Source organism: Mustela nigripes, chromosome 4 (genome assembly GCF_022355385.1).
Source record: "Mustela nigripes isolate SB6536 chromosome 4, MUSNIG.SB6536, whole genome shotgun sequence".
NCBI classification, from domain to species: Eukaryota; Metazoa; Chordata; class Mammalia; order Carnivora; family Mustelidae; genus Mustela; species Mustela nigripes.
This window is the reverse complement of record NC_081560.1, coordinates 175647399-175653992: the sequence shown is the minus strand read 5'-3', so window position 1 is coordinate 175653992 and position 6594 is coordinate 175647399.

Genomic DNA, 6594 nt, shown 5'->3' with positions numbered 1-6594 from the left:
AAGGACCAAGGGAACTTACCATACTTGCAAAGCCTTCCCCAAAGGATGAACCATGGAATCAGAGGCACATACAGAGGAGAGAGAATAGAAGGGGACTCTTAGGGAGGAAGTGCTGGTGAGATTGAAGAAAGATGGAGCAAGTTGGCTTGAAAAGTATGAGGTCTGCAGAGAGACAGCATGACTGATGATCTTAAAAGTAGAGCAGTTGCAGGGAGTGGGTGGTTTTGCTATCGTGTAAAAGGAAGGTCATTGGGGATGAGGAGGTCAAGGAACTGAGAGGGTAGGGTGTTTGGTCATCCACTTGGATGTCCAGGTTATCCTTTTTGAAGGTCTCTAAAGGTTTTTGAAATATGAGAAAGAGATTAAAGGTAATCATCTACACACCTCCCCAACACATACACAACACTGTCTATTTTTATACTTGGATTCATTTGTAGAAGCAAAAGCAGACACAGATGTCAAAGGAGGACCCTTGGATCCATAGAAGATCAAAGTCAGAATCTTCTTTCTTTCAAAAGAATACTTCGGTCTAGTTCCTGGGGAATAGGGGATGTCTATAGGTGATAGAGGATGGCCTAAAGATTGTGGCTTAGGGAGACAGATAACAAGACCACCACTGGGGCCAGATGAGGGATGATGAGGTTTCTTTTTTCTTCCTTTCTTTCCCCTTATTGCCCTGAATCCTTATATGGCCCACTTGGCTGGCATTGGAGCAGTGAGATCAGGGTTGGTAAGAAAGGGGTGGCAATGTAGCTCACAATAGGAAGAGAGAGAAACAAGCAAAGTAGGATAAAGACTCCCAAAAGTTGGGACCCCACAGAGTAGCTTTTTTCTCAAAAGCCCATCTCTTGCATAGGGTTGGATGCAACTCCTGGCACCCTCTGTTTCTTAGATCCTCCTGTTGGTCAGCAATGAGGCTTCCCTGTTTCTCAGTTATTTGGACTTTGATTTCTATTTTTTTTAAATTTTTTTAAAAGATTTTATTTATTTATTTGACAGAGAGAAATCACAAGTAGGCAGAGAGGCAGGCAGAGAGAGAGAGGAGGAAGCAGGCTCCCTGCTGAGCAGAGAGCCCGATGCAGGACTTGATCCCAGGACCCCGAGATCATGACCTGAGCCGAAGGCAGTGGCTTAACCACTGAGCCACCCAGGCGCCCCTTTGATTTCTATTTTAACAGAAGTAACTGTCTTTCATTTCTGGGCTTGGAGAAGAAAAATCCTGTTCCATATGGATTTTGAATAAACCGTGAATTTGAGGAATCAGGCAAAACCCGTAAAGTCAGCACTTAGCATTATTTCATTCTTTTGCCTGTGGATTCTGAGAGATGTGTGTGTGTGTGTGTTATGTGTGTGTGTGTGTGTGTGTGTGTGTGTGTGTTTATTTTTTAATGTTTGTATCACTTTCATTTTGTGTTCATGTTGAAGGAAGTTAATAAGAAAGAATATTTTATTTCAGCATTTATTTGTCCCAATTGGATAGCAAGCACTATTGGGGAGAAAAGAAGAATTAAACGCAGACATTGTTCTTAGTGGCCTTATAAGCTACTATGGGAGGTAAGTGGCAAAAGAAAACCAAGCAGTGTATTAGTCAGGGTCCTAGCAGGGAATAGCACTCTCCAAGGATTTATGGAAGAGAGCTCTATTGTCTATAGAGGTGTGGGCTGGATTAAGAGAGCCAACAAGGGGTGGAGAAGCATTCAGTGTCTAGCAACAGTGGGAAACTTTTACCACCTCCAGGCCTGCTGGGTTAAGAGGAGGGGGCGGTGTTTCCAGATTCTGATGAGAGTGGTAGCTGTGAGTGAGATGCCATGACACAGAGGCAGTGGTTTTAGGAAGGCAAATGTGTCAACTGTCAAAACCATGGTTCTCATGGAGAAAGCAGGGTTGGGTAGAGGTGGGATAGTAAGGGGAAAAGCCAGCAAAGGACATTAGAAAGGAGCAGGGGAGTACGTGACAACACAGAAGCATGTGGTATCTGAAAGTGGAAGCCAATGTTTTGGAAGGAGAAAGGGGTCATCCATGGCAAATGCTGTCAAGAGGGTGAGAAAGACGAGAACTGAGTACTGGTCACTGGATTTGGCAAGATGAAGGCCATCATGACCTTGGCAAGAGCTATTTTAGTTGAGTGGTGTAGAGTAGAAAATCTGATGGGAGTGGGTTAAAAAGAGAAATGGTCCATCTGCTGGGGTACAGAATGTAGCACAGAGGAATAGAGAATAGTGGAGAGTTGTTTTGGAGAAGCAAGTGAAGATGATCCAAAAGGGAATCCAAAATGAAGATTATGAAGTGGTGAGTGCTGTCAGAGCAATGCAGAGCAGAAGTAATGGGAATCCAGAGGAAGGACCTGTTCTTCCAAGGATGGAAGAACAGGAAACCAAAAGGGAGATCTCATGGAGGAGGTGACATGACACCTCAGTTGGATCCTGAAGCCTTCTTACCCTCCCAGTCCCCAATTATCCTGGTGCACATGTGAATCTTGGATAGTAGACACTCTCTTGATCCCAGCCTTGGCCTCACCCACTGGTTCAGAGGCAGAGGAATCTGCCTTGTGAGAGGGATGCTGGGTCAAAGGCTCCCTTTCTTCCTCTGGGAGGTGCAATGTGTGGATGGAAGAGCATTTTGCTTCGTTGACGGAAGTCAACCTGAAAATGAAGCCAACACAAGGAAAGAATAGAGCTGAAAGAATCACAGAGATGCAGAGCATTCCTCTTGATGACTGGGACACTTAGGATCAAACCATGCTTGAATTCCACCCTTCCTCTGGACTAATAGATTAGGAGAAACTGATACTCCCTTGACTATCTAAGTCAATTACATTAAATGGTCTTATGCAAATGGAAATGATTTTGACTGAGAGATGTTATGATTTGAACATTAGGAATTAACCCAGGGATAAAGAGGGGAGAGGGAGTTTGGGAGGAAAGAAAGGATAAAAAAGGTATGGTAAAAAAGAAGGAGAGAGCGCACTATTTTTGAGCATGGAGTCAGAATTTTCAGATTCATTGCTATGCTCTGTAACTTAGAGAAGGCACTTAACCTCTCCATGCCTCAGTTTTCCCATCTTTTTTTTTTTTTAAGATTTTATTTATTTATTTGACAGAGAGAGATTACAAGTAGGCAGAGAGGCAGGCAGAGAGAGAGAGGAGGAAGCAGGCTCCCTGCTGAGCAGAGAGCCCGATGCGGGACTTGATCCCAGGACCCTGAGATCATGACCTGAGCCGAAGGCAGTGGCTTAACCCACTGAGCCACCCAGGCGCCCAGTTTCCCCATCTTGAAAGTGAGAATGATAATAGTAGTTACTTGATAAAGTTGTGATGAGGATTAAATGAGCAGATATTTATTTTTTTAAAGATTGATTTATTTATTTGAGAGAGAGAGAGCGAGACAGAGAGTGCAAACATAAACAGAGGAGGGGCAGAAGGAAAGGGAGAGAAAATCAAACAGACTTCCTGCTGAGAACAGAGTCCCCACATGAGGCTCAATCTCATGACCTGAGCCGAAATCGAGTTGGGTGCCAAACAGACTGAGCCACCCAGGTGCGCCTGAACTAGTTTTTGTTAGATGCTCTTTTATCTCTGTGCATGCTTAGTTACATTGCGGGTACTGGTTATAATATTTGGAACATCATATGTAGAAAGCAATTTGAAGGCGATGGTGATATCCTCCTTGAGAAATTTTAATTTCTCTCTCTCAGGTCTCTGATGGTACTAGCTATCTAGTTTTTTCATCCATTCAGATGTGGCAAAATGAGCAGATATTTGTGAAGAGCTTACAAGAGTTCTCGGAAGGTGGTAAGTACTTTACAAGTATTTGTCAAATAAATCAATGGCATCGTGTCTGCAATCTGCAACTGTGCATAAGTCCCACATCTAATGAGAGGCGCTGAGCTCCCTGATTTGGAAGATTCTCCAAAATACTCCACACAGTGACAGTGTGGGTGCCAGGTGATTCTTCCTAAGTTTCACACGAATAAAGAGAGTCCCCAGGGGCTTAGAAATCATCTAAGAGAGAACTGATAACAATGTGATGGAGTGAGTCGAACCCACCAAATCCAGAATCAGGACACCAAATTTATGCTGTGGTCTGCTTCAATTCACTAGGAGAACTTGGGGTTGTCTCCTTTCTCCTTCTAGGGGTAGGGGGTGACAAGATGACTGCCAGGTACCTAACATCCCTAAAAGTCTATGGGTTTCATAATGCCACCTTAATTGATTCTGTAGTTTACCATTTACAAAGCATTTGCAGTGCCTCCTTCTGTTTACACAAAAACCTCTGAGGGAGGGCAAGGCAGATGTTCTTCTTCCTGTTTTACAACCATGAAGGGAAACTAGCTGATAAGAGGTTTGATATCAGGGGCGCCTGGGTGGCTCAGTCGGTTGAGCATCCAATTCTTGATTTCGGCTGAGGTCATGATCTTGGGGTCCTGGGATTGAGCCCCGTGTAGAGCTTCACGCTCAGTGGGGAGTCTGATTGAGGATTTCTCTTCCTTTCCCTCTGCCCCTCCCTGCCATGCTCACATGCTCTCTCTCCCTCTCTCTGTCTATCTCAAATAAATGAATAAATCTTAAAAAAAAAAAAAAAAAAAAAAAAAAAAAAAGGTTTGCTATTAGATAAGTTACCACTGAGGGTAACTGGATCTGAATCCCCTGAAAAACTCTGGGAGCTGGTGTAGCATCTGCCAGTCATCTCATCCGGGGTTGAGAGCATTGGGGTATTTACATGCCAGCTCTTATCAGTCATGGGGGGGAGATTAATTTCTGGCACTTCTGCTTGTCAAACATGTAGCAAAGTGGGCTCAGGGACCAGAGGGACTCCTAAGTGGAAGAACGTGCCTGTCTGCCCTTCAGAGGCGGCCACTGCACTACAGTGATGAGCATGAGGGGCTAGGCGTGACCACCACTGGCGTGTGCTAGTTTCCTTTGGTAGGATGCTCTAGTTCCCTTTATGTGCAAATAGGTCTGTGAAATGTGGTGTTTTGGTTAGACACATTGCTCTTTTGACCTCAGTCATGTTTCTGAGGATAAGAAAGTCATGACAGGCTAAATAATGACCTGCCCCAAAGATGTCCACATCCTAATCCCTGGAACCTATGAATATATTATCTTATAGTACCTTACAGGCAGACGTGAGTAAGCTAGGGACCTTGAGATGGGAAGGTTATCCTGCCTCAGCCAGGTGGACCTGATGTGACCACAGGGGTCCTTATAAGAGGGAGGTATTTGGTCACAGGAAAAAGAAGATTCTATATTGCCGGGTTGAAGATAGAGAAAGGGGCCAAGGAGAAAGGAATGTGGGCAGACTCTAGGAGTTGGCAAAAGCCAGGATATAGATTCTCCCCTTAAGTCTTCAAAAGGAACACAGCTCTGCTAAGACCTTGATTTCCGATTTTTGACCTCTAGAACTCTAAGAGAATAAATTAGTGTTGTTTTAAGCCACGAACTTCGTGCTCATTGGTTACAGCAGCAATTGGAAACAAATACAAGGAGAATGGATATCAGCTGGGTTAATGGAAGGGTCTACTTCAGGTGTCTGGTCAATAACTCACACAACTTGTGCAAAATAGAAATGTTCATTTCACCAATTTCATCCCTTCCACCAAACATGTTCCTGGTTTCAGGAAATGGCACCATTTATCTACCTGCTTGTGCCATAAACATGGGAGCCATCCTATATTTCTAGATTTTTCTTACAATCCCATTTCAAATCTACCAGCACATCCTTCTGGCTCTACCTCTTAAATAAAGCCCAAACCTGACCACTATTACAATGTCATGGCCACTCCAGCCTGCCATCACCCTACCAAGCAACCTACAGCAACAGCTTCCTACCTGGGCTCCCTGTTTCTGTTCCTTCTCTCTTTAATCCAGTCTTCATAGTGTCTTTTATAGGAGTTCGTCAGATCCTATTACTTTGGCTCAAATCCCTCCAATGATTTCCAGTTGCTTTAGCATAAAATCCAAGGTGCTCACCATGGCTGAAAGTCCTACATGATCTGGCCCTGCCTGCCTTTCATCCTTATTGCTCAGCACCCCGCTCTGTAGCACTTGCTTTCATGATGTTTCTTAAACAGGGCCAGGTGGTAGCTGCCTCAGGGCCTTTGCACTTGCTACTTGCTCTGCTTAGAACCATCCTTTTCCACAAATCCACATGGTGCACCCCCCTCCCCCACCACTCTACTCAAGTTTCTGCTCAGATGTAGGCATTGAAAAGGCTTTCCCAGGCTTCTACCTAACTTAACTTAACTTTCCCTTCTCCCATTTCTCCTTATCCTGATTTTTCTTTCTTTCTTTTTTTTTTTTTTTTTTTTAAGTTTTATTAATTTGTCAGAGAGAGAAACAAGCAGGGGGAGCAGCAGGTAGAGGGAGAAGCATGCTCCAGCTAAGCAAGGAGCCCAATGTGGGACTCAATCTGAGGACCCTGGGATCATGACCTGTGCCAAAGGCAAATGCTTAACTGACTGAGCTTCCTGAGAGTCCCCTAATCTATCTTTCTTTATAACATTTCTCACTGTATGGAAGTATATGAACTATCTGTATTTTCTACTAAAATATAAGTTCCATGAGGACTGAGACTTTTTTGTTACCTGTTCTATCC